The sequence below is a fragment of the Chlorocebus sabaeus genome, chromosome 8, assembly GCF_047675955.1.
Source record: "Chlorocebus sabaeus isolate Y175 chromosome 8, mChlSab1.0.hap1, whole genome shotgun sequence".
Lineage (NCBI taxonomy): Eukaryota > Metazoa > Chordata > Mammalia > Primates > Cercopithecidae > Chlorocebus > Chlorocebus sabaeus.
Genome location: NC_132911.1, coordinates 121,057,743 through 121,080,315, shown reverse-complemented (window position 1 = coordinate 121,080,315; position 22,573 = coordinate 121,057,743). Strand labels below are relative to the sequence as shown.

Here is a 22,573-nt window from a genome sequence, read left to right as displayed (position 1 = left end):
TTTTTCGTCCGGCTTGCAGATGGCAGATTGTGGGACTTCTCAGTCTCCATAATCATGTGAATCAATTCCTATAATAAATATTCTCATAAATACATATATTATGTTTTCTGCCTCTCTAGAGAATCCTAATACATTAAGTAATATTCTATTACACAGATATGTTACAGTTTGATTATACATTCAAATGAATGGGATTCTCCCAGTTTTTTTCTATTACAAAAGAATCTGCTGTGAACATTTTGTTTTGTTAACATTGATTGAAATTATCATTTTTTCTTTCTTAGTTTGTTAATATGGTAAAATATGTTGAATTGTTTTTCAGCTGTTGAACCAAACTTACATTAGAATATCTTTTTACTTCCTTTCAACCTATTTGTGTCATTTTCTTTAGAGTATGACTTATAGGTAGCACATTGTTGGGTCTTGACTTTTTGTTCAATATGACCATCTCTGCCCTATAATTGGCAGATTTAAATGATTTACGTTTAATGTGATTATTGATTAAATTTATAACATTTTGCTCTTAGTTTTATATTTTTCTAATCTGTTTTTTGGTCCCTTTTTCCTCTTTTTGCTTTCTGTTAGAATAATTGAGTGTATTTTATGGTCTTACCTTCTCTCCTTTCTTGGCTTACCAGGTGAAGAGTTTTGTTCTTATAATGGTTGCTTTAGGGTTTAATCAATAAACTTGTCTGTGTTCCAGTAATATTATATAACTTTCTATATAGTAAAAGAAACTTAAGACAGTTTGTTTAAATTTTCCTCTTTTAAATAGACTTTTGTGCTGTATTTGATATGCATTTTACTTCTACATTTTCTATAGCCCATGATTTTTTTTTTCTACTTTTATTTTAGGTCCAGGGGGTAAATTGTGTGTCACTGAGACTTCGTGTGCAAATGATCCCATCACCAAGGTAGTGATCATAGTACCCAGTATGAAGCTTTCCAACCCATGTCCCTTTCTCACCCTCCCCTCTCAAGTAGTCTCCAGTTCTATTGTTCTTATCTTTGCTTCCCTGTGTATTCAATATGTAACGCGCTGGCTGGGTGCCGTGGATCACGCCTGTAATCCCAGCACTGTGGGAGGCTGAGGCAGGTGGATCACGTGAAGTCAGGAGTTCAGTATCAGCCAGGGGAACATGGAGAAGCCCCAGCTCTACTAAAAATACAAAAATTAGCTGTGTTTGGTGACACATGCCTGTAATCCCAGCAACTCAGAAGACTGAGGCAGGAGAATCACTTGAATCTGGGAGGCAGAGGTTGCAGTGAGTCAAGGTCATGCCACTGCACTATAGCCTGGGTGATAGAGCAAGACTCTGTCTCAAATAAATACACACACACACACACACACGTATATATATATTTGTATATATATGTATATATATGTATATATGTATATATAGTGCCCAGTTATAAGTGAGAACATGCAGTATTTGGTTTTCTGGTCCCACATTAGTGCACTTAGGATAATGGCCTCCAGCTGCATCCATGTTGTTGTAAAGGACATGAGCTCATTTTAATGGCTGTGTAGTATTTTGTGGTGTATATGTACTACATTTTCTTTATCCAGTCCATTATTGGTCATCTTGGTTGATTCTATGTCTTTGCTATTATGAATAGTGCTGTTTTCAACATATAAATGCAAGTGTCTTTTTAATAGAATGATTTGTTTCTCTTTATAACCCACAATTTATTATTTTTATTTAAGTAGTAAATTATCATAAAATTAAAAAGAATGTTTTATCTTTACCTATGTTTTTAATATATGCTAGTTTTCTTCATCTTTGTGTAAATCCAGATTTTCATCTGATATCACTCTTCTTCCCTTTAAGGGACTTTAACATTTCATATACTTGAGGTTTATTGATAATGAACGCTTTCTGCTTTCATATGTCTCGCAAAGTCTTTATTTCACCATTAGTTTTAAAAGGTATTTTCACTGGTGATATGGTTTGGCTGTATCCCCCGCAAATCTCATCTTGAATTGTAACTCCCACACTTCCCACATGTCATGAGAGGAACCCATCTGATGGTTTTAAAAATGGAAGTTTCCCTGCCCAAGCTCTCTTTGTCTGCCGCCATCCATGTAAGACATGACTTGCTCCTCCTTGCCTTCCACCACGATTGTGAGGGCTTCCCAGCCACATGGAATTGTAAGTCCATTAAACCTCTTTCTTTTGTATACTGCCCAGTCTCGGGTATGTCTTTATTAGCAGCATGGAAATGGACTAACACAACCGGAAATAGAGCTGTAAGTCAAAACTTTTGGAGGTCTTTAAAAATATTGCCCCACTACTGTCAGGTTTACATTTTTTTCCAACAAGAAATCTATAGTCATTTTTTTTCTGTTTTTTGTTTGTGTGTTTTGTTTTTCTGCTTCAAATGTCTGTATTCTCTGTGTTTTTAAGGCTCCCATTGATGATTGGTTTTAATAATTTTCTTAGGATGTACCTTGGAGTAGTTTTATTGTGCTCAGAGTGTATACTGGGTTTCCTGTATCTCTGGGTTTGTAGTTTTCATCCAATTTAGAAGAAAAATTGGCATTTCTTCCAATACTTTTTGTGGTAATCATTCCCATGTCAGAGATTTCAATTACATACATATTAGTCATCTTAAAGCTGGCCACAGTTCACATTGCTTTACTATATTTTTAAAGTCATTTTTGTCTATTTAATTTCGAGCAGTTTATTTTTTCTTTTATTTTAGGTTTGAGGGTACAAGTGAAGGTTTGTTACAGAAGTAAACACGTGTCATGTATGTTTTTTGCACATACTATTTCATCACCCATGTAGTAAGCCCAGTACATACTAGTAGCCCACTACCCATGTAGTAAGCCCAGTTATCTTCCTGCTCTTCTCCCTCCTACTACCGTCTCCACTCAAGTAGACCCCAGTGTCTGTTGTTTCCTTCTTTGTGTCCATGTGTTCTTATCATTTAGGTCACACTTATAAGTGAAAACATGCAGTATTTGGTTTTCCGTTCCTCAGTTAGTTTGCTATGGATAACAGCCTCCAGCTCCACCCATGTTCCCACAAAAGACATGATCTCATTCTTTTTTATGGCTGCATAGTATCCCATGGTGTATATCAACCACATTTTCTTTATCCAATCTGTCATTGATGGGCTTTTAGGTAGATTCCATGTCTTTATTATTGTGAGTAGTGCTGCAGTGAACATTCACATGCAGTTTTAATTGTGTATTTATTAACATTTTTCCTCCATTGTTTATCTGCTATTCATCTCAGTCTTCATTTCAGACATTTTTTTTTCATCTCTAGAAGTTTACACTGGGCCTTTTTATACCTCCCATGTCTCTGTTTAATATCCTCATATTTATTCTACCTTTCTGATTATCTGCAATATGGTTATAAGAGATATTTCAATGTTGTCTGCTATTTTTAGCATGTTTCAAGAATCTGTTTTACTGATTGATTTTTCTTCTCATGATGGATCATATTTTCCTGCTTCTTTGCCTGCTTGGTAATTTTTATTGGCTGCCTGAAATTGTACAAGTTACCTTGTTTGCTAGTTTTGTGTACCTTTAAATATTCTAGATCTTTGTTCTGGGGCACAATTAAGTTACTTGGAAATTGATCCTTTCAAGGCTTGATTTTAAGGTGGTATCAGAGGACTTTAGTCAAAGGCTAATTCTGCCCCAGTGCTCAGGTGATACTTAGAGTACTCTAGCTGATGCTCCTTTGTATTATAATGTTCATTCAACTTTAGCAGGTAGGAGTATTAACTCTTCCAGGCTCTGTGGGAATCCCAGGGGTTGTTCCTTTGAATCCTTGCTGTTGATTCCTTTTCTAGTCCTAGTTAGTTTCCTCACATATATGCACTGAGTAATAGTCAATCAAAGTCTCCAAAGGCACTTTCTGCATATCCCCAGAGCACTCTATCTGTGCAGACCTCTCTTATCTGTGAAGCAATTTCATGCCTGGTTGTTGTCTCTATAAGTCAAAGCCACCTTGGAACGTACAAGTTCTCAACTTCCTCTGGTCACCTCAGGGAGACTGCCAGGCACTACTTGGATTTCCCTTTCCTGCAAAACAATGTAAAAACTCTCTCCAGCTAGTAAATTGGAAATATATAAGCCTCCTCTCATCTGTTTCTGTTATCTCATTTCTTGCATAGCTTCTTTCCAAATGTCTGAAAACCATTATTTCATATATTTTGCTTGTTTGCTTAGTTTTTTTAAGGTAACAAGGTAAATCCTTTCCCTCATACTCGATCATGGCCTAAAATAAAAGTTATGAAGTACTTTATGGATACTAATATTCTAAGGACATACTATATTGAAAATATCTCTCTAAGACTGTCCCATAGGGAGGCAGTCCATCTGAGAATCCTGTCTTGTACCTAACACACACTTGCAAATTGAGGTAAATATTTGGGAGCCAGCTTATTTGTTCAAATGTCTACTCTGTCTGAGAGGTTCTATTCCATTTGAACTCTCAATACATGCTGTAGTGGCTCACGCTTTTGTTCACATTTTGCAGCATGAAATCACCCTTGCTCAGCTTGAATCGGGCTGATTGCCAACCCATTGCTTGGACCACTGCCTGGTTTGATTTGGCTGTAAATATAACTAATATAATGGTTTCACACATGGTTATTTTGGCCATCGCAATATAAGCAGTTACAATCTGCTGCTGGCTAAGTATTTCGACTGCCACTATTCACCATAAAATGTCAGTGCGGTTGTGATTTATAGCGATGACCTTAGTAGGCATAATTGAATTTTTCTGGCATTGTGGAGCTGGAGCACATCTGCAAATCACAGCTGGCAATGTCTCTGGTTAATCTGGGCATAAATACAGCTGGGCCAGTGAATAAGCATTCAAGAAGAAAAAAATCCAAAACAAACAAAACATAACTAGAACCAAGAACTGATATAGAACTTCCAGTTTATTAACTCATTTATTTACTCAACATCTTGAGTTAAGTCGTAGAATATGTGAGAAATCCAACGTAACACATATGCAAAATAGCATTTAGCCTATTATCTGTTGCATTCCATAAAAACAGATACACAAAATGCAAAGGAAAATAGCTTTGAAATGTTAACTGATCTAAGTTTGCTGTTGTTTTTCTTGGAATTACCTGTTGCTCCTTGACTCTTTAGCCAATTCAGTTTCTAGTTAGGACTTTGCTAATTTAGTATTTTAAGGTAGTGATGATCCAGACAAAAGAGAGAAAAAAGGAAGTTTTTCCCAGGTTTTGAGTTTTAAAGTCTAGGTCTTCCCGATGATAGGAAGGAAAATAGCAATGCTCCTCAGAACTGATACTAGAAAAAGTCTCTCAGAGTTAAAGAAATGGGGAAAGTCAGAGAGGAAATATTTTCAGTAGCTATTTGGGCTTCTGCACAAGGGGAGATTGCATGTTGCTCAACCCAGAAGATAGAAGAAGGAATGACAGGGCCCAGAAAGCCTGGAGGATCTGTGCAAAAGGAATCCATGCCTGCTTTCTTGTGAGAACCTGGAGAAGCAGTAAGAGCTTATCTACCAGTTCCTTCCAGCTAGATAGGTCCAAGACCAGTGCATTTTTATTGCACATTTTGAAGTCCTTCACCCAACAAGATGCAGATTCTTCAGAACAATTCTTACATGTCTGAGAGAAGCTCCAAACTTCCTCCAGATGAGTCTAATCATGGGCTTCTAAAAGAAGATTAGCCAAGAATGAATCAGACTTTAGATCCTCGCTTACATAGACCAAGAGAGAAAACGGCAGAGATCAACAACAGGAACAACAGTGCCCTGGTTCTCCCTCCCAACACCTTCCACCTCCTCATCATGCAAAGCCTCTTAAAGTTAAACCCAGTCCTTAAGGGAGGAGAAACCCTGAATTGACTGAGAGATTTTTCTGCTAACCAGCAGAATAGGGGATTTGTAATGAAACTGTTAAAAAATAAAAAGGTCTTGTCATAACCAAGTTAAATTACTTTTCTTACACATCTAAGTTTGGAGTTTAAGATGTAAACCAACTATAGAGTAGAAGTTTCTGGGATATTTTAGCTTGCCATTTTCTGGGCCTTATCTCTAATATCAGCATCGCAAAAGATATTCATTCAATAAGTCCTGAGCAGATATGCAATTAGAACCCAGAGAAGGAATGTGAGATAACGTCATCTGTGAGATACTGCAGCTGAAATTAATCCATGTCAAAACTCAGTGGCTAAAAACAACCATTATTTATTATCACTCACATGTCTTCGTGTTGGGTGGGGTTTGGAAGCTCTGGGGTTGGCAGCTTTGCTTCATGTGTCTTTTATCCTCCTTCTTGGACCAGCAAGACAGCCTAGGTATATTTTTCTTATGGTGATGGGGCAGGTGCAAAGGGCAAGTAGAAACATAATGCCTCTTAAGTTCTGGTCTAAAAACGAGCCCATTGTCACTTCCACCCACATTTATTGGTCTAAGCACGTCATGTAGTCAGCCCAAAGCAAGGAGTGGGAAAGTGCACTCTGCTCAAGATGTGGTCACGGCAATGGTGTAGTTTCAGACAGGGGTGAATAGTTTTCCAATCATTTAACTGACCACAGGTGAGAGTAAAGAATTTTTTTAAGTGCCACCTATTGGTGGCCACTTTGCTAAGTGCTTCACATGCTACACATCTAGGTCTGTAAAATGGTATTATATAGTTTGCATTATTTTATCATTTTTTCTCTTAGCATATAAGGAAACAGAGGCTCAGAGAGGCCAAGTAACTTGCCCGCTATGCATAGAGACTGAGCTAAGATTCTAACCTCTATCTGTTAGACTCCAAAGCCTGTGATTTGGAGGAACCAGGCTGTTGACCAGGTGTCAGGTTTCCTGATGCTTAATCAAGCCCCCTTTTCCTGAATGACTTTGTTTCTAGATGATTAGATAGTTCCAAAGGGTCTCTTCTTTTTCTACTTTCAAGCAGTCCTTCTTCCTTTCCTGTTGGACTTGCTAATTAATTCAATGACTTTTCCTGGATTCCTATTAGTAGGTAACACCATGATTGATACCATCTGGAAAACATTTATCCAAGTCTTCAGTGGAACGTTTCACAGAACAGGAGACGTAAAAGGAGACCCACAAGAGGTGCTGTGTTTGCATAAGTGATAAATTACCAGCCCTTGGATTATCTGCCAGGAGCTCTCCCTCCAGGTTTGGGGGCAGCACCTTTCCTGCTGTGGTGCCAGCTGTATTATTTACCACATGTTTAGTAAAGCATGTGCCCTGTGAATGAAGTGAGGGGGTGGAAGCACTAAGCTTACATAAACTAGCTTTCAATGGACTCTATTTTCCTCCAGTTGTCTCAAGTGCCTTCTCCCTGGGTAGTCATGCTTCATACTTTTAGAAGCTCAGATCCCAACAGCTGGAGATAAAACTCCCAGTGTAATGGAAGAAAACATGTTGATAGTTTTAATTGGTCCCTAAAGTGAAACCCAAGGAATGATTTATTGGTTGATGTATTTGAGGCTTCCAACTTAGCAGAGCTGGGAAGCATATGGGAAAGATAAACACACTAGAAATTTGTGGCCATTTGTTAGAAAGTTAACCTTAGTTCATTCAGTATATGATCATCGAAAAATCTCTTTAAATTTTATTTATTGTTATTGAAGTTAATGATGCATCTACTTACCTGCAGGCATGAACACCTGCATCTTGGACCATGCTGTGGTTTTCTACCAGTCTTGAATCCTCCAAGGGTCCTAAACCTATAGACCCAAATAGGCAAAATGTCTATTCCCAACCATACAACTTCATTATTCAAGTGGGGAATATCTGGTGAGGCCGAGGAGCTCTGTAAGTACTGAGAGGCTGGCCATCAGAGACACATGAGAACTTCCAATACTGTATACCCACATTCATCAACAATTGTTGCCATAACAGCACATAAAAATCAACTCCCGAATCTTCCTGGGTTATAACAGCAAATGTTTAAGGTTTACTCATGAGTATGTACATCAATTTCCTGCTCACAGGACTACAGGCCAGCTGGGCCCAACTCTGTCTGCTTCAGGTTAAAGGTCAGGTTCATGTCAGCTCCTTGTACCTTTCCTGCCAGAACCCAAGATCAAGATGCAGAATCATGGTCATGTTCATCTCATGGCAAAATGCAGAAACACAATAGGGCTAGGGCTAGAGAAAACTAGCTGTGATTTTTTTTCTTTCTTTCCTTTTTTTTTTTTTTTTTTTTTGAGGCAGAGTCTCACTCTGCCAGGCAGGAGTACAGTGGCGCGATCTCGGCTCACTGCAAACTCTGCCTCCCAGGTTCATGCCATTCTCCTGCCTCAGCCTCCCGAGTAGCTGGGACTACAGGCATCCGCCACCATGCCTGGCTAATGTTTTTGTATTTTTTTTTTAGTAGAGATGGGGTTTCACTGTGTTAGTCAGGATGGTCTTGATCTCCCGACCTCATGATCCACCCACCTCGGCCTCCCAAAATGCTGGGATTACAGGTGTCAGCCACCACGCCTGGCCTAGCTGTGATTTTTAAAGCCTCATCTTGGAATTGGCACATTACCACTTTTGTTCATATTCCTTTGGTCAAAACAAATCACATGTTCTCAAGTCATTGGACCAGGAAAATATACTCTACCTCATGGGAGAGAGAGAGAGAGAGCAAATATTTGCTAAAAAACAATCTAATAAAACACACCTTTATTTTTATTTTTATAGACTATGACCTTTATTTTTATCTTCTATACAATTTAGGGCAACTGAGAGTGAAAATAGGAATATGCACATGAAGTAACTCATGGAGAGATAAATAGAATAAGGAAGTATAAACTTTTTTTGTAAACTGTAAAATGTCATGTAATATTACAAATAGGAAGCCATTTATTAAGCACCCATTATGAACTGTGGAAGGAGAAATGTTGAGAATAAATTATTCATACAAGTCTTTCTGGCTACAAAGCCTGCTAGTCTACACTGTATAATGAATTAAAAATATAGTTTTTAATAATAAAAATCCTAGTGATAAGGGCCTTATGATTATCTCTTTAGATAGAAGTTAGGTATTGTGCAAGACATTTTTCGGCAGTGTTCAGGGTAGGTTGAAGGGTTGGCTGAAGGAGAGATAAGGGGAGAAATAAAGATGAATCAAATGTGAGTTCTACTCTCTAGAAGCATAAGCCTAGTAGAAGAAATAAAATGTGTTCATGAGGAACTATAACCCTTCCCTTCCTCTCTTCTTTCCTTCCTTTCATTTTTCTTTCCTCTCTATACTGTGATGGGGCACAGTATAATGGTTAAGAACACATACTCTGGAGCAAGACTTCAAGGATTTAAACTCTTGCTCTATCAGTTTTTAGGTGTATATTTCTAGTAAGTCATTTAACCTCCGTGTGCCTCAGTTTGTTCATTTGTAAAATGGAATAACATAATTTCAACAAAAATTGTTGCCCCTCCACATCCCTTTAGCATTTGCCTGTATGTCCTGAAGGTTGCTAACAATAAAACTCTTACGAATCTCTGCTGAAGAGCTTTTATTTTCTTTCTTTTTTTCCTCTGGTCATAGAAGTACGGTCAGCCCACCCAGAGGACTCAGGAGGAGCACTCAACCAATAATAGGCACAGAGATAGTAGATAAATATCTCATCTTCCTCACCCCTAGTTTGATATAACGCTAAGGTTTATTCTGCCTCTATTTTACTGTTTTTCAATGAGATTAAGCTCCAGTTACATATTATGATAACTCACTTGACAACCTGTATTTTATTATCTTTTTTTCTCCCCTATCTCACCTACCGCCTATCATGTTTCCTGGGATAGCTACTCAAATAAACTATTGGCACATAAATTCTTGTGTCTGGACTGCTTCTGGAGAATCTAAACTAAAACAATAGTTGTATCTATGTTGTATGATTGTTATGAAGATTACACATGTTAACATATGCCTGATGCTCTTACACCACTGTCTGACATTTAATTTGGTGTTATCTGTTATTACAACACTAGAATGAAAGTTCCAAGAGGGCAGAACTTATTTTTTCCTTACATACTTTAAACTCAAGTTTTTTATTCTGTTTTTGGTAAAACAGGCTCTTTATGATTTACAAAAATTTTTATGAATTGCAAAAATGCTTTTTTCTTTTCATGTTTTTCCCTGTATTACCATGTTTCTTCCTGTGTTCCCCCATTCAAGATTGGCTGCCACAATGAGATAGAAAGCATAAGGACTTTTTTAAAAACTTGCATCTGTAGTGGAAACCTTAGCAGCAAACAGTAACTGCTCTAGGTCTGTCCACATGGATGCAGTTTTATTCACTTTTGAATTTTTAGCTTCTATAGCAGTGCCTAATCCATAGCAAGTACTCATAAATATTTGATAATAAATTTAATTAAATACTTGAGGGCCTTCTAGGCTTTGGTGATGTGAAAAAATATTGGAATATATACATGTCTTGGAGTAGTTTAAAATCTAGTCCTGAATAGTTATATAAGCAGAAAAATTACAAAAAAGATAAAAAGGTCTATAACAGAGGTGATAGAACAGGTAAGTAACAGGTAAGTAAGAGGAGATATGATGAGAATGCAGAGGAAAAGATTAAATTTAGGTAGATACGTAGGCAGGAAAAGAAAAGCTTCCTGAGGGAACATTTGCACTGGGCCTTGAATGATGGATAGAATTTTACATAAAAAGATAAAAGCTCATTTGCAGGTTTGGAGTTTTCTCTGTGCCATACATGTTATGTGACTTGCCTCAGAAATTTCTATTTAATGGGATCTAGTTGCAGCCTTTCTTGAGTACTTGTCAGTAGTTAATTTTTCAACCCAAATGATCAGTGACTTTAGGGACCAGCAACTCTGTGGCGTTAGTGACAAAAAGAAATAGCAGGATAAAAGGATACTATGAGCCTTGAAAGCAAAAATTGTCAATTTATTCCCAAAGGAGAAAACTGCATAGTAAAAATGAATCTAAGAACAATTGGAACAAAATTAAAGAAGGACAAAAAAAAAAAAAGGCAAATAGGGTCATTGCACTGGTAAATGCAAAATAACTGTAGAGAACCATTAAAGAAACCCCAGAACATTCAAACAATGCTTCAGTAGCCCATGCCTCAAGGATCCCGGAAATATTCTATCAGTAGCACAGAGACCTATCCTTAAAATAACTACTTGAAACAGAATTTATGTTGACCAAGGAAACTCTGTTGATCCCAGTTATAGTGAAGGTTCAAATACTTGTGAGAAAGGGAAAGTTCCAGAGAATATAGACAAAAGAAGGAGAAGGAAAAAGAAGAGGAAGAGGAGGTCAAGGAGGAAGAAAAATAAGAAAGAAGAAGAGGAAAGAGAAGGGAAAGGAGAAAAAGAAGAATAAGGAAGGAGAAGAAGGAGGAGGAGAATGAGAAGAAGAAGAAGAAAAGAAGGAGGAGAAGAAACCAACTGTAAAAGCAAAATATAAGTGAGGATAACAGTTTGGAGGGCAAAGTCCATAGATATCTAATGAAGAAAATAATAGAAACAGGGACCCCTGCAGAATCAGGCTTAGCCCAGAGAGGCAAAGAAGGAGATAAACAAAAATGTCATAGTTTCAATACTTCCTAGTAGCCAGAGAGGAGGGATACCTTTAGATGTGAATCTGGGATTGCTTCCTTGGCCTACCTTCAACCTCGACAAAAGATCTGTCTTTTGATAGTCTCATTTAAGCAAAGAATTAAAACATATGAAAAGCTATTATAAGATTAAAACATACAACTCAATTATTATGGACAATAAAAAACATTGAAAAACTCACATTTTTGTTTACAAAGAAGATTGAAATTGAAGCCACATATTCACTTTCAGTAAAAAGAAGTAAAGAAAATGACCAAGGCAGTGAAAGAATAGCAGCAACAAACTATTTTAGAAATTGAGATAGTTGGACACTAGAAAGAGATGAAAAGCGAGCTGAAGGAAATAAAGCATGGACTAGAAAAACTCAGGATAAAAAGAATGAATTAGAAAGAATTCAAAGTCAAGTAGACATTATAGAAAGCTTAATGTGGGAAATACATGTTATAGGGGAAACTGAAAATAATGAAATGAAAATAAGGGGACAAATCATTCAAGGAAATCTGAAATACAGAATAGAAGCAACATATGTGTGACTAGAGTTTCCAAATGCACAAAACATCAATGGGGCAGAGCCAATGTTTACAACTATAGGTTAAAAAAAACCTTTCCAGACTCAAAATAAATCTGAAATCTATGGTGGAAAGAGCACTGTACTGGAAAGACAGACTTTATAGCTTTTAGTCCAAGCAAATTAACTGTCTATTGGAACAAAACACCAAATTCCTCAGAAGCTCATACCAGAATCCAAAATTGCTTCAAGATATTCCCTAAAAGGTACAATTTTCTACTGGAATTATCAGGCAGACAAATGAGGAAGTATAACCCATACTTAAGAAAAAATAAGCCTACAGAAACAGACTTTGAGAGAGCCCTGGTTGCATTTTATAAAGATTAAAAGTAATGGTTTAAAATGTCTTCAAATAATTAAAAGAAAGCATAATCAAATTATTTTTAAAAGTATATAGCCTTGATGATTGAACAAGTAGAAAATTTCAGCAGATAATAGAAATCCCCCCCCAGAATCAAATGATAATTCTAGATCTGAAAAATAAATGAAATAAAAAATTTCCTAGGTGGGCGAAAGAGTGGTTGGAAGACAGCAGAAAAAAATACAGTGAATCTGAAGATAGATTGATAGAAATTATCCAATCTGAAGAACTGAGAGAAAAAAAAGTAGCACTAGAAAGAAAATCTGTAGCTTTAAATATTAAATCATATCAAATCCTTAGCTTTGGTATCCATAGCTTTAACTATCAAAGTCAGTAAAAAATTAGTTAAGTCTCCAACAAAGAAAAGCAGAAAATACAATTTTAAACAAGCAGAAAGAAGGAAACTTTTAAAAATGAAAGCACAAGTTTATAACAAAACAAAAATATCATAGATTTAATAATAAAAACACAAAGCTGATTTTTTGGAAAATCAAGAAAATAGACAATCGACTTGCATTTGCTAATCTAATTAGAGAGGGGGTTAGAGAGAGGGAGACAGACAGACAGGCAGACACACACACGCATCCATTACTATAACACTCCTTACCTCTATGTCTTATAGAGAGGAATGACTTGTCTGATGCTTGAATTTGTAGAAAGAACTCGTCGAATGCCACTGGAGATGGCTAAGCTATAATCATTACTCTGAAATTTAATAACCAAAGGAAGAAAACGAAACAGTTATCTTACCTTTCTGGTTTGATCTGTATTTCAGAAGTCATCACATAGTTTTCATGGAAACTGTGAAAGGAAAGTCCTTCTATACAGAGTAGTTCCCACTAAAAAATACAAAGATATAGACTTGAAAGTCATCATTTTACAAGCCCAATGAAATAACAGAATCAGACAGTAGTGATCAATGATTTCATAAGTGGCTTACAAAATTGTGCTATGCCCCTGTGCAGCAGCATAAACATCACCCAGGAATTTGTTAGACATGAAACTATTTGGTTCCCAACCCAAACCAATTAAATCAGAAATTTTGAGGTTGGGGCCTGGCAGTCTCTGTTACAACAAACTCTCCAGGTGATTTTAATGAAAATCAAAAGCTAAGAACTGCTTTATGTCACACTGGCTCACATTATTTCATTCTGCAGAAAAATCAAGGATGATTAAGGCTGATTCAAGGACATCAAAGTTTTCTAGGACATCCTTGTTTTTATTGCTTTCTGATTTTGGCCAGGGTGGAGGTTTGGAGGTGATAGAAACATTTTTGTATTTCGGAAGCTCAATAATGCTGTCATGTTTCTTCTTCCCTTGGTTCTGACATTTCTTTTTTTTTTTTTTTTTTTTTTTTTTGAGACGGAGTCTGGCTCTGTCACCCAGGCTGGAGTGCAGTGGCCGGATCTCGGCTCACCGCAAGCTCCGCCTCCCGGGTTCACGCCATTCTCCTGCCTCAGCCTCCGGAGTAGCTGGGACTACAGGCGCCCGCCACCTCGCCCGGCTAGTTTTTTGTACTTTTTAGTAGAGACGGGGTTTCACCGTGTTAGCCAGGATGGTCTCGATCTCCTGACCTCGTGATCCGCCCGTCTCGGCCTCCCAAAGTGCTGGGATTACAGGCTTGAGCCACCGCGCCCGGCCAGTTCTGACATTTCAGTTAAGACTGTGTCTCAAAAACAATTGCAGAAAAGTCAGAAAGATCTTGTCTATCCACCTTTGCTACCTGGACTATTAAATAATAATTTTGGTTTCTGAAGCCTCCCTAAGGAACTGGGACAAATTGAGTTAATCAAATTTTCTAGACTCCTTTGATTTTCCTACAGTCATACAGACCTGGCTCCTGTCATTTTGAATTTCTGAGCCTTTATTTTTGTAGAGAAAATTGGATAATACTCTCATGTGCTTTAAAGCAGTTTGCAATCCTCTTAGAAAAATGACCTATATGTGATAGAAATGTTGCACCAACAATCGTTGCATTGCTTTGAGCTTTTCATGTGACCATTATAGTGTGTATGGGTGTTCTTGATTTGTATACTCTCCTGGAGGGCTGTGTCTGAATTCTGTGGAATTCCCTTTGTAGCCAGCTAAATGCTGTATGTCATTAGGTATTAAATTAATGCATTTTGGTGATCAAGCTGCTCTGAAGAAAGTATTTCTCTTTAGAAATATTTGTGTCAGTATTCCATCCTGAGTCCTTTCTACCCAAAGTCCTTGAGATAGCAAAGTCCTTAAAATGCTTTCAACCAGAGTCTTTTAGCTCATAGAAGGTAAATTGGGATCAGGGTATCATAATACTGCTTCTCACCGCTCCACACATACGTGACAGGGATTCTTGTGCACTACCTCAGTATTTCCCCCAAGTAATTCTGAGAGTCCCTAAGTGGTGTTTCACCTATGAGTGACAAATGTTGTCTTCTTGGATGCCACATGGGCTCTGCCATTTATTCATCTTCTAGGAATACTCCAACCCCCGTGTTGAATGTCCTGGTAAAGTCAATCCCAAAGCAGCAGCTTAGTAGAGATGGTACCTGTTTAGGATAATGATGGAAGATGCCGAAAAGCTGCTGCTAAACATTGCCCTGTGCGCTCATGCTGCCAAAGGAGCAGTGTTGAAGAGGTTGATAAGTTTGGCATTTCCTATCACTGCCCAGTGCCTCATACTTGCACCACATTATGACCACTTTATTGACAGCTTTTTGTAGTTTTTAACCGACCTCCTGCAGGTCACTTGTCCTCAGAAGCAGGCATGTGACTGAGCTGGCAAATTATCGGAGCGTGACATTTGATACCCGTGATTGCCTCCCTTCCATTCTGGCCCCTTGCTGTAGAGCCTAATCCATGTGCTCAGCTCTCACGCTGTGGGATGAAATTCTCAGACCCACTTCACCGGGCCTTCAGACATGCCCAGATGTGCCTGCATGTTAGAATAAATATGGCTTGAAGGCAATTATTTCTATCTCTGCTTTAGACAAAGTTGGAGGATAATGTGGCGAGCATAAATTATGGAATAATATCAGATGTGACTCCTTAGGGGCCATCTGAGCTAAAAAGTGCACTTTAAATGCAAGGGAAGGGAGTGACACAAAGTCCCATAATCTCTAGAAACATGTCTTCATTTACTTCATTCAACAAGTATTCATTAAATACTTACAATGTTCTAGACCAGGGATTGCAAATAGGTTCCATCTTGTGTGCCAGCTCTGATCAATTGGTGGTTACTGCCTGTAGCCGTCTGAGTCCACATGTGGCCTCAGCAGGAAAGTGTCATGAGTGATTAGCAGTGCCAGTTATAGAGGAAGGATTAAGTAGTAGTGGCAGCAAATACAGCAGGTATTTGCTATCTGTGTTCCAGTGTCTAGAGATACAGCAGTAAATAAGACGCATGCATATCTTTAAGTAGTTAAATTCCCTGGCAACAAGAATTCACAGGATTTAATTTAATTTAACTTAATTTTGAGGCTCAGATTCCCTTTCCAAAAAATGTCCTTCAGTCATTCAAGCCAACTCTGCCGATCTTGGTGTGTACTTGTATTTTTCTCCTACCGATTTCATGTTTGCATTCGGATCTGCAGCATCGGCAGCCGGCCACAGCCTCACTCCTTGTTGTTAAATGTGCAAGACTAATTCATCTCCTGCCTTAAGGAATTGGAAATGACATTACAAAGAAAAATTGCCCCCTGACTCAAGAAAACTCTGTCCTGGACCAATTTCAAAAAGTTCAGCTTCCTACACAATGATGCAATTTGACATCCCAATTAAAGTAACCAGAGAGAAGAGTCAAAGAGGGAATGAAAGGAAGAGACTCACATTCCAAGCTGAAAAGAAAAACCATTTAGTTGACTTGCATGGGGATGAAAGAGACCTCAGCCTCAGAAGCTGATTACCTACAGCATTAATTCAGGATGTGAGAGACAAAAGATGTACCTTTGTAAAAATGCCCCAAGATAGTCAATTGAGGCTGATTAGTAAAACCAAAGCTGGAGGGTAGGAGGGGAGGGTGTGCAGGGAGTTGTGATTCATGGTGTCTTTTCTAGTTTCCTAAAGAATCGCCAGCATGTGAGTTCTATAAAAGTCGATTAATCATTTGAAGCCAGATGCATTCTTTATTGAACTTGGCCTTTCCTTATTAAATATAGTGATTAAGACCAGAAATAAGGAAATAATACTTAGCATGATCCATCAAGATTCCTATATATTTTACTGCTAATGAAGCAAAAATATTTTTTTATTCAATAGATATTGAGATAATCAAATATAAAGCCAAACTGTCCCTTCAATTTCCTGACACAATTAATGGATGAATACAGTGTTCGTTTAAAAGCAAGACTTTCCTTCACCTCCACAATCAAAGTAATTAAAGCATCTGGTTGCTTTCCTTTTGGATCCTAATAAGTGGGGGGAAATCATTGAGTTCTGCAGATGGCAAAGTTTCATATCATTCTTGGACTGCTTTATAAAGAAAAAAATAGCCTTTGCTAATGAATATCTGTTATCCCTGTTATGTTATCCTATTATTTATCCAATGGAAACTTACCATTTTGTTTTTCTAACTCCTCATGCTTTTTTTTTTCCTGGGACAGCACCTGCTGTCTTCTGAGAATTGTCCTTTCTTCCCCCAAATTCCAACTTCATGATTTTCAGTATAAATGCCAATAATTGAACATGTTCTTGCTCCCTGTTTCTCTCCACTACAGATCAAGGGGTAGGCACTAGAATCAGGATGAGTCAGATATTTTAACACTTGGGAACATAGAGAGCCTCACGCTGCCTTTCCTTACTGACTGAAGTCCTTGGCAGGCATGTTTTCCACCATGCAGCAAGGCAAAGCATGGGTAGCTAATGTATAGAAAGACAGAGTGGAGGACAAAGTCCTGAAATGAGAGACAGAAGATTCTGACTGAATCCTATTTCTTGCAGAAGTTTAGCAGTATCCATTCCTGTGGCTTGGATCCTCAATTCTTGTACGAGAATGCTCTAATACTCTCCCTGTTTATTCCTCATTTTGATTAAGCTAACTAAATATGAATTTTGGTAACAAAGAGCCAAACTATTGGAGTGCCTACAAAGTGTACTAACAATTCACTTGGCAGTAATGCTAAGCAGTTGGGACTATTTTATCTAGCCAGTGGATGGACATTGATAGGAAGACTTTAAGGAATAGTGAGGATTTGGGAAGATTCTGAAGGATAGTTAGGAATGGGCAGGGATGCTGAGGCAAGTTATGCCATTAATAAAAGAACATCATGGCAATTTGCATTCAAATGATCAAAGCCCAGGCCCTGTTCATTTCAGAATCAGAGGGAACACCCTAGTGCAGGATTTACACAGCTAGGAAGTCAGATGATTAGTCTTTTGCCTCCTATCTCTCCCCAACTACTTGCTCTCCCTGCCTACCTTTAAATTTGGCATCACTTGTCAGCTTTGATATCCACATCCTTCCATAGCATCCCCTTTGGTCAAACCTGAATTACCTTTCCCTGACTTTCAGCCTGCCAGGCAAATTCCCTCCCAGTTTTCATGCCCTTGGTGTTCATCCACAGCCAACTGAACTTTGTCCTAGGCCTGACCAATATAGTAGCCACTAGCCACATAAGTCTATTTGAATTTATACTTTTGAAATGAAAAGTTTAAAAAATTTAATATAGAGCTACTCAGCCAGATTTCAAGTACTTGATAGTCACATGTGTCTAGTAGCTACTGTATTGGACATTTCCATCCTGGTAGAAAATTCTATTAGACATCCCTGTCCCACAATGTAGCCCTTGCCTGACCAGACTACCATTGGTTGCCCTCTTGGCAGCTAATAAGAGAAAACGCATAAACAGAATAATAAAATATAACAGCCAGAAGTGTCCTTATTTCTCCCAGGGATGCAAAACATGTTACAAGTGCTTCCATGCCTCTTGTGTGCCGTGCCATGCCCTTGGCAGACATCACTAGTTAATCACAGCACTATTTCCCACTGAACCAAGACAGCTTTTACAATCTTTCTGAATGCTATGCTCCTAGAAACTTCTATCAGAAATGACCAGGGTGAATATTTGACATAAATCATTTAGAACCTCATTCAAGTACAATCCCCTCATTTAGCTTAAGAGGAAATCAAAGTCCAGTGAAACAAATGAGTGATAGAACCCGGACTAGAATTTAGGCCTTATGATTAAAAGCAGTATAGTGTGTTCATAGGCAAGAAAGCTCTAGAATTAAACTGCTGGGGTTCCACCTTTTAATTTCTGTGTGATCTTGTACTTACTGTTTTTAAGCCCTAGTGTCCTCATTGTGATCTGGGAATTTCAATAACAGTACCTTCCTCATATGGTTGCTATGGGAGGTTAATCTATAATTAGTGTAAAGTGCCCAGCATATAACAAGTGCAGAATGAATGATAGTTATTATCACCTCTGTGGCATGTAGGGCTCCAGTTAGTATTTCCATCATATAAATGAGAAAGCAAAAAATCTAAGAGGTGAGACCGATGCCAGGTTCACATAGCTAGTTCATTGCAGAGAAGCAGTTTTCACCTAAGTCAAATCCAACATGCTAACCACTGTAACATGTTCTCTAAGCAAATCTTGCTTCTGTAGATTCTCTAAAATGATTTTTCACCCTTCCAGTGCAGGGCACTGAAAAATTCATGCATTTGTGTTCTTACATAGCCCTTTGACACAGCCGACAAAGATCCTGACAGATAAATTGGTGTGGGCCTGTCTTTCTGGGACCTTCTTGCCTGAGTAAGCTTTCTCACAATCTGTCCATCAGCTAGTTAGAAACGAGCATATAGGTCTAGGTCACGCTCTACTTTTTCCACTGCTTCCTAGGTCTTGAAAATTGTGACTTTATTGTGGAAGCAATAACATTGCTGTTATTTGATAGATTTTGACATATAAAAACTGCATTTTAACTTAATAATTGTTATCTTCATTTTGCAAATAAGAAAAACAGACTCAGAGAACATCAGTAATTTGCCCAAGGATAAACAGCTAATTGGTACTGGAACTGGTATTATTCAAATCTAAATCAGTCTGACTAAGTTAACCACTGTTAACTAGGTGTGACCTGGGAGGCTGGGCACCTAACGCAGATGACAAGGATGTCACGGGGGAGGGATGGAGTGGCCAGTCTCACCAGAGGAATCCTGCTGACTCTTTGAAGACCACTCTCATGGCAGCAAAAGCCTTCAGACATCATGCCTGACAGCCTGCTAGTTGAGAATGTCATTTTAATAAAACTGTATTTTAAGCTACTTGTCAATTACTTGCTATTGCAGAATTAACCAAGGAGCCTAAAGCTTTGCCATCTAGGAAGGCTTTTTTTTTTTTTTTTTTTTTGAGACAGAGTCTTGCTTTTTCACCCAGGCTGGAGTGCAGTGGCGAGATCTCGGCCCACTGCAAGCTCTGCCTCCCGGGTTCACACCATTCTCCTGCCTCAGCCTCCCAAGTAGCCGGGACTACAGGGCCCGCCACCACGCCCAGCTAATTTTTTGTATTTTTAATAGAGACTGGGTTTCACCATGTTAGCCAGGATGATCTAGATCTCCTGACCTCATGATCCACCCGCCCTTGGTCTCCCAAAGTGCTGGGATTACAGGCGTGAGCCACCGCACCCAGCCGGAAGTTTGTTATTTAGGCAACGTTTTTATTATTTTTCTATTTCCCTAAAAATCTTAACCCAATCTTTATATTCTTACCGAATTTCCTTCTGTCATTCTTGCTTAGTGGCAAGCAATGTAGATCTTTAGTAGTAAGCTGTTTAAGGACTATTACCCCCTAAAATCAATGGTTGATTTATATTTTTGTATACATTTATAACTTTATAAAAGTGAAACTTTCTCCAAGAAGATATTTTGTGAACATGAATTTTTTTAAACCTGAGTATCATCGATCATCTTTTTTGTCCACAAAGATAAAGCAGATAATTTGTCTAACAATCGTATGTCTTTGTTTCGTATACTAAATGTAGTTTCATTCTCAGCTAGTAGCTAACCTAAAGGTAGTTCTTTATGACAAGGCTGTGTCACCATGATAAAACAGCTGATGAAAATTTTTTTAATGTGTAAGTTAATTGATTGTACTTATATAACATCAAATACTTAGATTAACTGATTTTTCCTCCTTCAGAAACCTGTCTATTTTTTTTTTTTTTTTTTTTTTTTTTTTTTTTGAGACGGAGTCTTGCTCTGTAGCCCGGGCTGGACTGCAGTGGCCGGATCTCAGCTCACTGCAAGCTCCGCCTCCCGGGTTTACGCCATTCTCCTGCCTCAGCCTCCGGAGTAGCTGGGACTACAGGCGCCTGCCACCTCGCCCGGCTAGTTTTTTTTTTTGTATTTTTAGTAGAGACGGGGTTTCACCGTGTTAGCCAGATGGTCTCGATCTCCTGACCTCGTGATCCGCCCGTCTCGGCCTCCCAAAGTGCTGGGATTACAGGCTTGAGCCACCGCGCCCGGCCAACCTGTCTATTTTTTAACCCAACTGGAAAATTGAGTTTAAAAATAAGGTCTCATCCCTTACACATTACATGTTTATCTAAATAAACAGCAAACATGTCTTGGCATAGAATGCAGAAGAAAACAGGAATCTTGTGAAATTCCTAAGTGGGGTTTGTAAATGTTAGTTGTTCCAAGTTTCAGCTGATGGTCATATTACAATACCAGAAGCTGTGATTATATATATTTGGAGCATTTAGAAAGAGGAAAAAAAAAAAGCTTAAATCACATGCAAGACCTCTCAATATTTTATCATGGCCCCTATCACTTCCTGTGGCTCTTGGTTATTTTATTGAGGCATGTAAGTTTAATATGTATATTTTAAGTATATAATACGTATATATTAAGTATATATATGTTAAGTATATTATATACATATTAAACTTACATTATAAGTTAATGTGTTTTTTATATATATATGTGCATAAGAATATATTTTCTGCCTGAGAAATTCTGTTCCTGTAAAACTGTTGGTGAAGGCTATTGTTTCTCTGGGGCCAGGCTGACTACTTCTCTGTTTTCAGAATTATTTCAAGACCGGTTTTCTCAGCCATAGAGTATGTGCAGAAGAGGTGAGTATCTTCTGCATGTTGATGTGCTCCTGTGCAGCTGGATCGGTCCCAGTTCATGGCCCCAGGGCCAACAGAGACTATTAATGTTTTAATGAATTACTTCAGGAGTACCATGAAAAAAACAGTAAGAGTGCCAGCTTCCCTCAGGGACTTTGAAATCAGGAACATTTTCATCCATTGTCAGTCCTGCTCCCTGAAATGTTTTTCTTGTTAAATCTCAGCTGTGTCATCTTTGGCTTTTTTGGCACTTCTGTGCTGAGAGTAGCAGAGACATTCTTAGCTTTTTTTTTTTTTTCTTCTTTTTCTTCAGTTTTGCAATTATCTAGTTCACTGTTGGGTAAGAATGATTTCTAAGCAGTTCACAACACATTTAGAATCATTTAGGAGAAGAAGGGGCAAAAAGACACATTCAGTCCATGATAAACTAAAATCATTTCCTATTTCCTAGTGAAATAAAAAACAGTTTTCAAATCTGTTTACCAGTTTGACACCATGATTCAAGACTTGGACTTTCAATTGCATTCCACACCAGTTAAGATAATCACTTCTCAACAGTCACAAAGGAACCCAAATGCTATTGTGGTTCTCTAGGTGGATTTTGATTGCACTTGGGCACTATTTTAGGGCACTCAGAAGTCTGGCTTTTTGGTTTGGTTCTGCCTTTGGTGGGTTTTCAGCACATGAAATCCACCTCTGCTGAAGACATTGTGGAGAGCGTGGGGGAACCACTAGATGGCAGGAGTGCACTACCTAAAATGGGAAGCGCGATTAAGCAGCATGCTTTGGCATTTCTCTGAACACTTGGCGGTGAGGGGGTGGGGGAGAAGGTAGCTGACTATTGATTGGCCCGGTGACCCTTGTCTCCTCCTCCTCCCTTCCAACTCTAATTGCAATCCTGGATGCTGTTCTCCTGCAACTTCTCAAGCACTCTGCCAGGATGGGTGGCTTTGAAAACTGTCCTATTGGACTCCAGGGTGGGTCCCTGCAAGATGACAGAGCAGCTTTAGTTTAAGGTGGCTGAAAGGTTTTGTTTTGTTTTTGTTTGTTTGTTTTGTT

The 22,573-nt window shown here is 38.4% G+C and overlaps 1 long non-coding RNA gene across 4 annotated transcripts in view; it reads left to right on the top strand.

Moving 5' to 3' along the window:
* The window catches only part of LOC119624872 (uncharacterized), a 592,746-nt gene that overhangs the window by 392,339 nt on the left and 177,834 nt on the right, over positions 1 to 22,573 (top strand). For all 4 annotated transcript variants that reach the window (XR_005240998.2, XR_012093745.1, XR_012093746.1 and 1 more), the window contains exon 4: positions 856 to 914. This is a non-coding gene — a long non-coding RNA (uncharacterized lncRNA). The remainder of the gene's footprint in view (positions 1 to 855; positions 915 to 22,573) is intronic.